Here is a 15,103-nt window from a genome sequence, read left to right as displayed (position 1 = left end):
GGTAGTAAGTGTCTGAGGCCAGATTTGAACTCAGGAAGATGAGTTTTCTTAGTTTGAAGCCCAGTGTTCTATCCACTGAGCCACCTAGCTGCCCTAAAGGGCTCCGGCAGAAGGTCTTGAAGTAAGCCAGGGAAGGAAGGAGGTAGAGGTGAGAAGAGAGAAGATTGCAAGCATGAGAAACAATTAGGCATGGTCAGGAAATGGAGTTTTGTGTGAGAAGAAGAGCAAGAAGGCTAGCGTTGCTGGAAGACTGGAAAAGTAGGAAGGAGACAGGCTATGAAGGACTTTAAATGCCAAAAAGATGCATGTATACATGCATGACTGTATATATATAAATATGCATATATGTGTCTGTATATGTACATAATGTATGTGTGCATGTATGAGAAGGGTTAGACTCTCTTTTCTTATACTCCAGCTCATTATATACCAGGACAAAATACTTAAGGATAAAGTTTTGGTTTGTAAGGGACAACTATGTATATTCTATACACGAAGTGGATGCTAAACACAGAACACTCACAAGTACACATTTGACAGACACAACAAACTAAGTAAATATCCTAATTATTGTTATACTCTGACAGAAGACTGATACTTAAAACCATTCAACATGAAGCAGTTTACAGGACAGCTGATTAGGAATTTTGGATTTAACCTCTCCTCTGCTGTTTCCCTCAAAGCCTATATTTTCTGGCAAGATAGGCAGGGTTTATCATTGAAGCCAGGAAGAACTAAGTTCAAATCTTGCCTCAGACACTAGTTGTGTGATTCTGAACAAATCACTTGACCCCTGTCTTCCTCGGTTTCTTCATTTGTAAAATAGGTATAATAATAAAACTTACTTTCCAGGGTTATTGCATTAATAAAATGAAATATTTCTAAAGCAATTTGGGAAACTTTAAAGCACTATATAAATGCTTAAAATAAATTATTTGTATTTAAAATAATGTTTATACTTAAAATATTTATATTTAACATGTAAATATTTATATTTAAAATATAGTTATGTTTTTAAAATTGTATTTCAAATAATGTTTATATTTAAAATAGAATATTTATATTTAAAATAATACATTTCTATTTAAAATAATAACTACTATTAATTCCTGGGAATAGTCATCTTTAAGAGGGCTAGAGTACATGTAAGAGAATCTTTCTGAAGTGTGGTCAGCACCAACTGAAGAGCCAGTATCTCCAAACCTTTTGAACTCATTAAAGTGGTCACTAAGTCTAAACATGTTCATCTTCACAATGTTTGGTCACCCACTCAAAAAAGGAAATACAAAGCAGAAATACAAAGCAGGAACAAGTTTATCTAGTTGAGTTCCCCTATTCTAGCTACTATATGGGCTCAATCACTATGTAACATAGTGAAGAAGGGCCAGTCCTCCCAGGAAGTTAGATAATGCCACCTGGAGGGTTGAAAGAAGAAAGAACCAGAATCTGTGTCTCCTTTATAACTGAAACAATCCCCTCCCTTACTGCTGCTGCCTCAGGTCTGGGAGAGGACCAAGGAAGCCTGCAGGATTTGGTGTGTCATACTAAAACAACATGGAGGAATTCAGGTGGCACAGTGGATAGAGTATGGACCTTGGAGTCAAAAAGACCCGAGTTTGAATTCTGTCCTGAAACACTTATTAGCACAGATTTGCAGGGAAATTGCTCCAGCAGCATTGGTGAGCTTAGGAGTAGGAATGGGAAAGACAATATGATACTGTTCAGAGTTGGCAAATCACAACTTTTCTCATTTAAAATGTGGAGAGGATAGGTGGTGTTGAGGTCCTTTTGTGCTCTGGCAAAGATACTGGAGTGGTTTGCCGTTTCTTTCTCTAGCTCATTTTATAGATGAGGAACTGAAGCAAACAGGGTGAAGTGATTTGCCCAGGGTCACCCAGCTAGTAAGTATCTGAGACCAGATGTGAACTCAGGAAGATGGGTCTTCTTGATTCCAAGCCCAGTGCTTTATCCTCTGTGCCACCTAGCCTCCTTTTAACCATAATACCGTTATACTAAAACAGACATGAGGTTGACTCAGGTTTGTGATTAGCAGGAAAAGAACAGATGGTAAAAGGTTCAAGGGCAGAGGATGGTGCATTGTTGAATTGGCCAACTATAGATTCAAGACTATTAAAAAACAGGAAGTAAAGTTCAAATTGAGGCAGGAAAGGGAATAAGCGTTTATATAGTGCCTACTATGTGCCCTTTACAAATATTATCTCATTTGATCCTCACAACAACCCTGTGAGAAAGTGCTGTTATTATCCCCATTTTACATTTGAAAAAATAGAGGCAGAGTCACACAGTTAGGAAGTATCTGAGGTATTATTTGAACTCAGATCTTCCTGACTCCAGACTTAGATGTCCATCTACTCTATCACGTAGCTGCCCTCACAACCACTGAGACAAATAGTTACTCAGTCTCTTCTTGAACAACTCTAGTGTTTTTCCTTTTTGCCTTTATATCTCAAGTGCCTTGCACAGAATATATGGTTAATGAATGTTTGTTGAATTGCATTGAATTCACCACTGCAAATAGACTACTTTGGAATGACCCTAACTGATATGAAATTGTTACTTATATTGAACTGAATGATGCAGTCCAGTAACTTGGTCCCCATCTTTCCTATAGAGCTATAAAGAAGAAATATTTAAAACCCAGTTTGCTGTGGGATTAATTGGGATAGGGAAATCAAAAGTGATGGTTATCATTCTGGATCGTGATTTGCCCTACTACTTTCCCTCCTACTCTTGAGCTTTTTCTTTTGGATCAGTTGCACTGTGGATCACTGCTACCTACATTAACAGATGGTAAAGAATCAAAACAAATGAGCTTTTTCTTTTAAGGCTGCCCAAGCTTCTAGTATAGTTCATAAGCTAGTGCTACATCACCCCAAACTGTTTAATTATTTGTTCACATTTTAATGTACAATGTTTTTATATATGCAAATAAGGTATGAGACTATACCCCCAACTTGCCTTTGTGATATAATAGTAGCATAGACTTCAATAAAAAATGTCTTTAATATTTCGAGATTCACTAGTGTTCTAATAATTATCATAGCTGATATGCATATAACACTTTAAGGCTTGCAAAGTACTTTGCCTTCATCATCATTTGATCTTCACGGCAACCTTTTGGAGCAGCTATGAGGCAGTGAGAAAATTGCAGATCTTAAGTGAAAACACCTGGTCAGAATATCTACTCTTCTGTCTACACCTAGGCATCAGAGGCAGCTTTTGAACCAGTGATGTGGGCCAGCCAGACCTGATCACAGATTATTCAATCTTCTATGTGAGCATTTACACCTCAAAAATCAGCAAAAGCTACAAATCAGGGCTTGACTTACTGTCTTGTTGATTGTCCAGTTTTAAGAAATTGATGAGAAAAAGTAAATAATGCAGATTAAATTTTAAAGTGTGTGAGGTCCCATAGAGAACTGGTTGTTAAATATCTACCAGCATATGACTGATTTGAATCCAGGGTCTCTGACTCCAGAGATAGTGTTTTTTTCACTTTACCGAATCCTGAATATTGTTCATCTTGAATACTGATTTTTAAAAGACACCCTCAAAAATGAAAAAATTTTCAGATTAAATGCTGTAACAAACCTTGATCCCACAGGGAAATATTTTGTTCTTGTCTTTGTATGCCCAGAGCCTAGAACAGTACCTTGCAAATTATTGCTTATTAAATGCAGTTCGAATTGAATTAAATCAAACTCCCTCCCTCAGCAGACAGATGGGGAAAAGGAGTGTTGCATATGCTATCTGAGGAAGTCATTTTACCAGTTTCACTTAAATGTTTTTCTTTGTTACAAAGGGAAGAAATGAGGTGGGGCATAATAAAAAAAAATGACTTTTTTTAAAAAAAAGGCATCCATAAAGCTTTTCAAAAACTATTAAAATGTGGGGCAGCTAGGTGGTGCAGTAGATAGAACACTGGCCCTGGATTCAGGAGGACCAGAGTTCAAATCCAGCCTCAGACACATAATGCTTACTAGCTGTGTGACCCTGGGCAAGTCACTTAATTGCCATTGTCTAACACCCCCCCCAAAAAACTATTAAGATGTATTTTATTTTTAATTTATGGAATAAAACAAGCATTTCCATAAAAGTACAATAAAAAAGATAATTGCACATGAAACTGCAAGCCTATTATGTACAATTTGCTTTTAAATATATAGTTAAAAATTATTATAAATTTTCAATACACAGGCATAAGACTGCAAAATGCCTTGAGATGTCATGCAGTCTTAATTCAAGACCAAATCTAAATCATTCAGGGTATAGGAGAATAGAACCATTGAATTTTAGAGAGAGAAGGGGTGATGTCCAACCCCTTGGTTTTTGAGATGAGAAAACTGAGGACTAAAGAAGTGATGATACTTGCCTAAGGTCACACAGTTGACCAGTAGCAAAGCTGAGTCTGGATTAGAACCAAATATAAACAGTTAACTCTAACACAGGTCTCCTATCTATAGCTCAATGCCCTGACCCACTACACTGTCTTCCAGAATGTTTCCTATCTTTAAAAGTTTCTAGAGAAATGATACCACATCCTTCCCCAGTAACCCAAACCAATGTTTAAGATAGTTATCTTGGTAGGAATTTTTTTCCTTCCATATCTAATTTAAATCCCTGATGCTGCAACATAAGCTCTATTGTCAGTGAATATTCAGTATTCATTTTGAAACCAGTCACTTAGTTGTTTCCATAGCCAGGATGAAGAACTATAGTTCTCCATGGCTAGACCATACTTTCTTTGAGACCCTTGATATTAAAAAAAAAATTATTTAATTAATTGATCAACCAATCAGTCAGCATTTGTTAGGCTCATATTATGAAGAGTATTTTGCTGAACTCTCTAGGTGAAAGTGATCCTCCTCTATCTCTTTTTCTTTTTTATCATTATCTATGTCCTACTTCCTCTGCATGGGTATATCCCAAGGCACTGCTCTGGGGCCCTCTTCTTTTTTCTGTTTATACCTTCTCTATTACTTTGGTTATACCTCTCAAGTACAATTTCCTACATGAACCTTTCCTGTTCCTGTCAGTTCTTAGTTACACACACACACACACACACACATACACACACACACACACACACACACACATTTGTATATATTTTATATTGACTTACCCAGGTGTGTCGTATTTTCTCCTCAGTAGAAGGTAAGCTTTTTGAGAGTAGGGACTGTTTTATTTTTGTCTTTGTAACTCCAGTGACTAGCTCAGTGCTTTGAACATAGTGGCTATTTAATCAAGGCGCTAGGTGGTGCATTGGATAGAATCCCCAAGCCTGGAGTCAGGAAGACTCATCTTCTTGAGTTCAAATGTGGCCTCAGACACTTACTAGCTGGGTGACCCTGGGCAAGTCACTTAACCCTGATTGCCTCAGTTCCTTATCTGTAAAAATGAACTGAAGAAGGAAATGGCAAACCACTTCAATATCTTTGCCAAGAAAATCCCAAATGGGGTCACAGAAAGTTGGACACAACCAAAACTGACTGAATAACAAAAGCTACTTGATAACTGAATAACTAAATGAATGATTGAATAAATGAATGAATGAGGCTGTCTCAAGGAGCTAAGTGAAGGACTAAATACATGAAAAGTTAAACAGTATAAACGATGTTAACAATAATAATATCTAGCATTTACATACCATTTTAAGGTTTACCAAGTGCTTTACAAACATCTCATTTTATTCTCATAACTCTGGGAGGTAGGTATTATCCTCATTTTACAAAAGAGGAAACTAATGTCACAAATACTTTAGAATTTAGGATCACAGATTCATGGATTCATAGCTAGAAGGACTCCTAAAGGTTATCTATTTTGACCCCCTCATTTTAAAAATGAGGAAACTAAGACCCAAAGAGGTTAAGTGATTTCTGCAAGGTCGTCCAGGTATGTTGTAGAACCAGGACTTGTATCAAGGATCTTTGACTCCAAATCCGGCACTCTTTCCTCTTCATTGATCTCATTAATGTAGGTACTTCCTCCAGCAATGCAGTTCAGAGCACATAAACAGTTTATCATCCTTTATGACTCCTGCCTATGTTCTCCCATAAATCTGAGAAATAGAGTTCACCCAATGTGCTGGTATTTTTCTAAATTTCTTAATGTTAAATGGATTCTAGTGCAGTCTATAGGATGTCTATCTGTTATCCCTTTTTCTTACTACTTGACTACTGAATAAGCCTTTTTGATGAAATTTTTTATGAATGGATGAATGAATTTGTTAATCATCTTCTAGGGATGTGATCTGTAGCATACAAAAAAATCTTACATTTTTTTATTCCCATTTAATTTTTTTCTCAGTTACATGTAAAAATTTTTGACATTCTTTTTTTTCAATTTTGAGTTCTAAATTCTCTCCCTCCCTCCCCTCCCATCTCTTTGAGAAGGCAAGCAATTTGATAGAGACTACACATGTGCAATCATGCAAAACATTTCCATATCAGCCATGTTGCAAAAGAAAAGGCAGACCAAAATCAACAACAACAACAATAAAAAAAGTTTAAGAAGTATGTTTCACTGATGGAGTCTGAATACACATCAAAGCATAATATTTGAACATGTTTTACATGTTCTGCTCATTTCACTTTGTATCAGTTCATGTAAATCTTCCCAGGTTTTTCCAAAAGTTTCTGCTCATCATTTCTTATAGCACAATAGTAATCCATCACAATCAATCACATACCACAACTTGTTTAGCCATTCGCTGATTAATAGGCATCTCCTCAATTTCTAATTCTTTGCCACCACAAAAAGAACTGCTATAAATATTTTGCATTGCATAATGCTCTCTAGTTCTTGTTTGTTCATAAATTCTTTATCCATAAATATGACAGATAAAATCATCTATGCTCTCCTAATTTGCTTATGACATCACCCTTTATGTCTAAATCATGTACCCATTTTGACCTTATCTTAGTATACAGTGTGAGATGTTGATCTATGCCTAGTTTCTGCCAAACCGCTTTCCAGTTTTCCCAGCAATTTTTGTCAAATAGCGAAATCTTAGATCTTTGGGTTTGTCAAACACTTGATTATTATGATTATTTACTACTGTGTATTGTGTACCTAATCTATTCCATTAATCCACCATTCTGTTTCTTAGCACCAGATTATTTTAATGATTACTGCTTTATAATACAGCTTGAGATCTTATATGATTAGGCTATCTTACTTCACAATTTTTTTTGTTGATTCTTCTGATATTCTTGACCTTTTGTGTTATTATTTTTCCTAGTTCTATAAAATAATTTTGGGGTAATTTCATTGATATGGTACTGAATAAGTAAATTAATTTAGGTAGAATTATCATTTTTATTATATTGCTTTGGCCTACCCATTAGCAATTAGTATTTCTCCAATTGTTTAGATCTGACTTTATTTGTGTGAAAAATGTTTTACAATTTTGTTCAATTTTTGTTCCTGGGTTTGTCTTGGCAGGCAGACTACAATATATTTTATATTGCATTTATTATTATAAATATTATTTATTATGTATTATGATATGTATATTCTAATAGAGGGGGCAAGATATATAGTAGAGTGATGGCTAGAGAAGGGAGTTTTGGTATGGAAAAGTCATAGGGATTGCAAGTGGCATTATAAATCAGTCAACTGTCATGTGTCCCCTGATAACAATGTTGGTATTGACTATATTACTGTTATTGCTAGCAAGATAAATGACAAAATATCCAGGTAGGCCTGGTTTTCCTTATGTACACCTGAATGGAATGTTAAACATGGTCTTTGTACAGCTAGGTATATGGGTTAAATGAGTTTATAGTTATTCACTCACTAATCAAGACAGTTCAGCTCCAGATAGAGAACCAATGCTGAGTGGATTAATTCCTCTAAGGAGGGATAGCAAGATGTTTGGAGAGTAGATCTGGAGGGTGATTTTTTTCAGGCAGGGCACGAGAGAGTAGTGATATGGAAAATGGCAAGATGCCTGGGGAGGCCTGTATTTCCTAGTAAATAGCTAGATACTGGTCTTTGCATGGAAATCATAACTGGTAATCATCACCATTGCCCTTTGGATGACTCACAATTTTAATTCTTCTAGGAATACAGAAAAAAATGCATTACTAGAAATGAAGAGTTTTTGTTTAGGGAGAAGTTTGGGCATCATTGATAATACTTTAGTACTATCCCCAAAGATAATCCCCAGAGCAATCTAACTCTCTCTTCTTCCTGTTCAGTTTTAGGCTTAGTTCATTGTACATCTCTGGTGTCTGTCCAAGATATATGTACTGATAGACAAGCTCTATGGGGTATCCATCGAACTATGTATCATTATTTGTATAATAAGCATTATTCATCCATTTGGATAACATTGTATGGATAGTTAAGCCAAACATTTTTTGAGTGATCATGGATCTCATTTAGTAGGATCTGCAATTTTCCAGAACTTAATGGAATCAACACAATGGCATCTGCAAACAGGAAGATTTGTAGGACTTCATCATCTATAGAAAAATCTCTTTTCCATTTAGACTTTGATCAGGATGGTCTCCATTATAGAAGCAAACATGTTTACTGGTCTTACATCTTCCTTTTTTTATTCCTCAGATGATATGAATAATCAGAAGATCATTGTAGGAGACTTCATACAGAAACACAAGGTGGACAAAGGAGTTCTCTTGGTTTCAGTGGCAATAAAGACCTCTGTTTGAACCCAACCATAAGAATTTCTTATATATAATGTGCTCAGCCAGGTTGTGACCAGTGGAACACACTTATTTGTAACAACTGCCTAGAGACCTGTGTAACTCTCTAGGTTGCATACCTAGGGGTAGTCTGTATAAAAAAAGAATCCAACCTAATCAGTAAATTAAAGCCTCTGTAAAGATTAAGCCAATGATGCCTGCCAGAAGTTTCCTATAGTTCTTTTTCAGAGTCTTTTCTGGAGTTTCCCCTTACTACTAGAAACATGAAATTACCACTTTCAATAAAAGTTATTTTTGCTACCACAGTATGATTCTTATTTTCCTGGTGCTCCTACAATTCAAATGAAGACTTTCTATGGGCAATAATAATCAAAAAAGTTATCTTGCTTCTGCTTTTATCAAGACAATTTTTATGATCTTAACATGAACATGAGAGAGGCCATGTTGAAAAATATCCTTTAAATAGTGTTTTGTTCTACTCAATCAAGTGTTTTCTTATAGTTGACAAATGATATGCAAGATTCTATATTCTCTTCACCTTTCAGTCAATTACATGACTGTAAAGATGTGATCAACCACAAAATATAATTTGCAAAAACTCTACCTATTCCCTTCTCATATTTTATCCATGATTCCCTTAATATGTTTGTGAATTATTCTTGGAAGTATAGTTGGGGGAAATTGTTTTCTCCTCCCCCCATTAGCTGATAAAACCACAGAAAGTAAAGGGTAGATGAAGTATTACTGTGTTAAACAATGAGGTGTTAATGTGTTAAATAGATGTGCAAAGATGGATCTATTGCCCTTTATGAATCTTGAAGGAGTTCTTCCAGATGGAATTAGAGAAGCAACTTGCCATTGGCTCACAAAAGATTGTCCATGCTTGTCAATGTCCTTTAAAAAGCTAAGCTTGAGGTATAGATGAAAATCTCACACCATGTACCAAAATAAAGTCAAAATGGGTTCATGATTCGGATATAAAGGCTGATACTATAAGCAAACTGGGAGAGCAAGGAATAGTTCACCTATCAGATTTATAGAGAACAGAAGAATTCATGACCAAACAGGATATAGAGAACATTATGAAGTGCAAAATGGATAATTTTTATTACATTAAATTGAAAAATTTTTGCACAAACAAAGCCAATGCAACCAAGATTAGAAGGAAAGTAGAAAATTGGGAAAGAATTTTACAACCAGTGTCTCTGATAAGGGCCTCATTTCTAAAACATATAAAGAATTAAGTCAATTTTATAAGAATACAAGTCATTCCCCTATTGATAAATGGTCAAAGGATATGAACAGGCAGTACTCAGATGAAGAAATTAAAGCCATCTATAGTCATATGAAAAAATGCTCTAAATCACTATTGATCAGAGAAATGCAAATCAAAACATGTCTGAGGTACCACATCACACCTATCAGATTGGCCAACATGACAAAAACAGGAAAATGATAAATATTGGAGAAGATGTGGGAAAATTGGAACACTAATGCATTGTTAGTGGAGTTGTGAAATGATCCAACCATTTTGGAGAGCAATTTGGAACTATGCCCAAAGGGCTATAAAAATATGCATACCTTTTGACCCAGAAATAACACTTCTAGGACTATATCCCAAAGAGATCATACCAATGGGAAAAGAACCCACACATACAAAAATATTCATAGCAGCTCTTTTTGTGATGGCAAAGAATTGGAAATTGAGAGGATGCCCATCAATTGGGGAATGGATGAATAAGTTGTGGTATATGAATATAATGGAATAAGAAATAATGAGCAGGTGGACTTCAAAAAAAACCTGGAAAGACTTGTATGGACTGATGCTGAGTGAAGTGAGCAGAACCAGGAGAACGTTGTACACAGTAACAGCTACGCTGTGCGATGACTAACATTGATAGACTTAGCCCTTCTCAGCAATACAAGGATCTAAGACATCTCCAAAGGTCTCATGATAGAAAATACTATCCACATCCAAAGAAAGAACTATGGAGTTTGAATGCAGATTGAAGCATACTATTTGCTACTTTTTCCTTCTGTTTTGTTTTGTTTTCTCTTTCTTGTGGTTCTTCCTATTGGTTCTAATTCTTACTTACATCACTAATGTGAAAATATGTTAAATAGGGGGGAAAAAAGCTAAGCTTGCCAGCCCTGCAAATGGTCAAGCACAGTGGAGTCAGGGAGCAGCCTTGTAGAATGACCCCTACCCCCCCCCCAGTGGAGGTAAAGAAGAGAGAATTTCTTTCCTTTCCTTCTCTCTTCCTTCCCCTCCCCCGCCCCCACCCAACTGACCAGGGTAGAGGTACCTGCTCAGCAGAAGATACCATATGCAACAGAGAGAGGAAAAGAGAGACAGAGACAGTTGGGCAGAAATCATCTTCAAGGATCATGACCCCTGGAAGTAGAAAAGAGAGCCAACTGTGGTTTCAAGGGAGAATTAGTCCTGGCAGTTGGGAACTGAGATACAGAGAAAAGCAGATCCAGAGATTCCAATTTAATGACCTTCTAAGCAAAGGCACCACATCCAGGGCAAAGCCACAGGAGAAAAATATGAGAAGGAAAAGGATACCATGACATGTAGTACTGGACTCATTGGTTGCTTTAGTGTTCTGTGTTCCCTATGTATGTGCTTTATTACCCATTCTTCCCATAGACTCTATGCATATTTGTGGGAGAGTGCATCCCAGGTTTATTTGGGGAAGAGTGGACATTTTGTTTACTATGCTCTTTGTAAATAGCTTTATTTTGAGCTAATTATGTCTATTGGTTGATTATTAAAGGCAACATCACAGGTGGGGGCTTGTTAGATATAGTTCTAGGAATGTTGACCCACAGAGTCCCTTTAAAATCTTTAAACTTTGGAGCAATTGCTTGTAGCCCAAGATTCCCTGTGTTTCCTGCAACTGAAAAGGAGGATTAAAAAGAGGGAAATAAAAAGAAGACTGTGAAGCAAGGGTAAGGTATTACATTTCTATCTCAATATATGACATTCTCTTTAATTCATGCTCATCATGAGCACTATAATGTGAGTATTCTTCTCTTGCCTTTGTATGCATAAGAAGAGCATGCCAACTTTTGTTTCTCTGATAAGTACTCATGAGCCATCTTTCTATTTAGCTTCAACTTTCCTATGTCTCCTGATTTCATTTATATTGAGAACATCAATATTAATACAATTGATTTCATTGAATGAGGATGTCTTATTTAGAGTACCAAGATTAAAAGGTAGAAAAACTTTGTGATTGTTCTCATCTTTTATACACTTTTTCAAGTATGCTGCTACTATTACTGCAGAATTGAAAGGTGTCATAAAGAATTGAGGGTCATTTTATATTTTTCTTTTTTTCATGTTTTCAGTGATCTCATAGTTGCCAAATCTAATATTTTTTCAATCCTTATCCTTTTAATCATCTTTGTAGCACTTGACACCATTTACTACCTAGAATGATATTCTATTTCTTCTAATTTTCATGACACTCTCCATTCTTAGTCCTTCCCCCTACGTAACTGATGATTCCTTCTTAGTCTGCCTTGCTGAATCATCCTTTATGTCATGCTCACTGTGGCTATTCCCCTATACTCAGTGTGTGTGTGTGTGTGTGTGTGTGTGTGTGTGTGTAACTAGGCTGTCCCCCACATGTAGCAGATCAGTGTCATTGTGTGGTTCCCAGAGATGTGTAATAGACATCTCTAGACTCTTTTCCCTCCAAACAGTTCAATTCCCGCCAGGAGGGGAAGCAGGAGTTTGAGGCCAGAGTCTTGGCTACTCTGCTTTCCTCAGAGAGAGGGAGAGCCAAGAAAGAATTAAATCTATCTGCTTCCTTAAATATTGTTAGGCTAAGGGATGTGGTTTTCAGGTTCAAGCTAAACTTCCGATCACTGTTCATTAATGAGTAAGAACGACCCCAAACTTTCCATCCAAGGCTAAACTTCCTTCCCACCAAATAGTAGTGCCATAATGAACACACAAATAGCAGACAGCAAAGAAATCCATTAACCCAAGTCAATAGCAAAACATAAATCAGAGCAAATATACATAGGAGAATATGTACCAAACAATACAGAATGAAGGAGCTCTCCTATTGGGTAACTCAACAAAGAGATGTCCCAATTCTTACCCAAGGGGAAATTCCCTGACGTTTCTAGTACAACAAGGTGGAGATAAGGAAAGAACAGAAACTGCTAGCTCCTCTCATATTGGCTTCTTCCCTGAGTCTTATTGTCCCTTCAGCAGGTAGGGTTGGCATCATCCATTTTCTCTTTCAAATCTAGAAGCTAGAAGCCAGAAATACCCAAAGGGATTGGAGAACTCCAAAGAAATGTCAAATACTTTATGAGACTGAAGCTCTTCTCTCTCCTGCTCTCACCAACTCTGCCCAACCTCTCCTATGAACACAGGGTACTAATCTTGTAAGGAAATATTTTATTATATTCTTTGGAAAACCTTATTTGTTAATATTGTTTGAATTTAGTTTGATGTGGCTGAAATTGTCTAACCCAAAAGAGGTCAGGCTGACCTCGGAGACCCCCCAGGGAAGCTAGATGACTGCAGGGAATGTTTGGATTTCATGCAGGTCATGGGTCCACCCAGTGCTTGTGTTTGGGTTCCCCAGGTTTGAATGTTTATGCATACCTCTCAATCAACTTAATAGGAATGTTTATGCTTACTACTATACAAATCAATGGATCTGGCCAGGGAACTGCCCCTTCTACAAAATAGCTGGGCTGGTACTCTTCTATGAAACCCAATACAATATAAACCCCTCAGAGACTGAGGAGGGAACCTTCTCGTGGCTTTCCTCCTCTACTAAATGACTAAATAAATTTCTTTCTAAAATTATTTCAGTTTTGGGGATTCATTCTCATGACAATAACAGTCTTCACCAATGAGAAGAAAGTTCGAAACCAATGAACTTTGGAGTTCTGGTGATAGATAGATAGATAGATAGATAGATAGATAGATAGATAGATAGATAGATGATAGGTGTATATATATATATATATATATATATATATATGCACATATATGAATGTATACATGTGTGTCTTCCCCTTTAACATAAACTGCTTGAGGGTAGGGAATATTTCCGCCTTTTCCTTTGGCTTTCCAGCACTAAGCATGGTCCTTGTTACACCATCCTTAATAAAGGATTTTTGATTGTTTTCATGTGTTGCCATGGCCAATGAATGGTTAAGCTCACTGGCGATGAACATCAACATGCTCAGCTAGGCCGGAACTTAGAAATTAGACCAGACCTACACAACTCGTAAACTTCTTCAGGATGCAGATAGGTTAGATTAGAAATAGACCGACAATGATTGGTTGCTGTGGGTCATGTGACAAACAGGAGAGTACACAGTGGCAACCCTACCTTTTTCAAAGGCCCTCCCGACATCCTTTGGCAGGCCGCAAGTGGCCTGTGGGCTGTATGTTGTGCAGGCCTGCCTGGATCAGACAGAATCTGTAGCCAGGGCCATGCTCAGTCTTTCCAGAATGATCCAATAGGGAGTTGATGATCCAGTGTGAATAAATATGAGGATCTTTTAGAACCAGACCTAGAACGGCCTCAAGTGCCACTGCTGACTTCCATCTGTGCTGTTCAGCTCTATGGCTTTCCAGCTTTTCGAACACATACAAATCCATGACTGTAAGACTTAACCAAAATCCATTCCCCAGCTGTCTAAGAGAGTTGTCTGATATGGTGATTGATGTTTTCATATCTGGAAAGATAATACCTGAAGTTTTGCTCCCTGGTTACTAAACACATCTACATAATTTGTTGAATGGGTCAAAAAAGATCTCTTAGAGTCATGAAAGAAATCTAATTGCAGTTCTTCTCACTTCAACACAATGGCAGACAACTGCCACCATGTGGAATTTGATGGCATAGCAGCCAAATTTTCTTTAAATTTACAGACCAATATAGTTAATAGAATCCGAATAATATCATAGATTTAGAGCTCGAAGAGACCTTGGAGGTCATCTAGTCTTACTGCCTCCTTTTTAAGATGCAGAAACTGAAGTTGAGAGAAGTTTCTTGCCTTCCAATAAAAGTACCTATTTCTCAGGGGCTCTGTGAGCATGAAATGAGATAAAATTTGTAAAACACTTAGCACAGTGTCTGGCACATAATAGGTGCTTAGTAAATGATTTTTTCCTTCCTTTCTTCTACTTGTACCTTTGTTCTCATCCCCTCCAGCCTGATATCCCCCCTAAATGGTCCCCACACTGTTTATAATCACCAACCTTCCCGGCTCTCTACAAACAGACCTATAGGTATCTCTCATCCTTCAACAATTCTCACCTGCCCCTCCCAACCTCTCAAGTTCTTGTCCTCTTTCCCTCTTGCCTTTTACAAGCAAAGTCCTAGAAAAAACTGACAATTATCATTACTTTCCCTTCCTTTCTTCTC

This window comes from Vombatus ursinus, unplaced genomic scaffold (assembly GCF_900497805.2).
Source record: "Vombatus ursinus unplaced genomic scaffold, bare-nosed wombat genome assembly UNPS02014945.1, whole genome shotgun sequence".
In the NCBI taxonomy this organism is placed as follows: Eukaryota; Metazoa; Chordata; class Mammalia; order Diprotodontia; family Vombatidae; genus Vombatus; species Vombatus ursinus.
The sequence above is the reverse complement of the archived record's forward strand: the minus strand, read 5'-3'. Positions refer to the sequence as shown.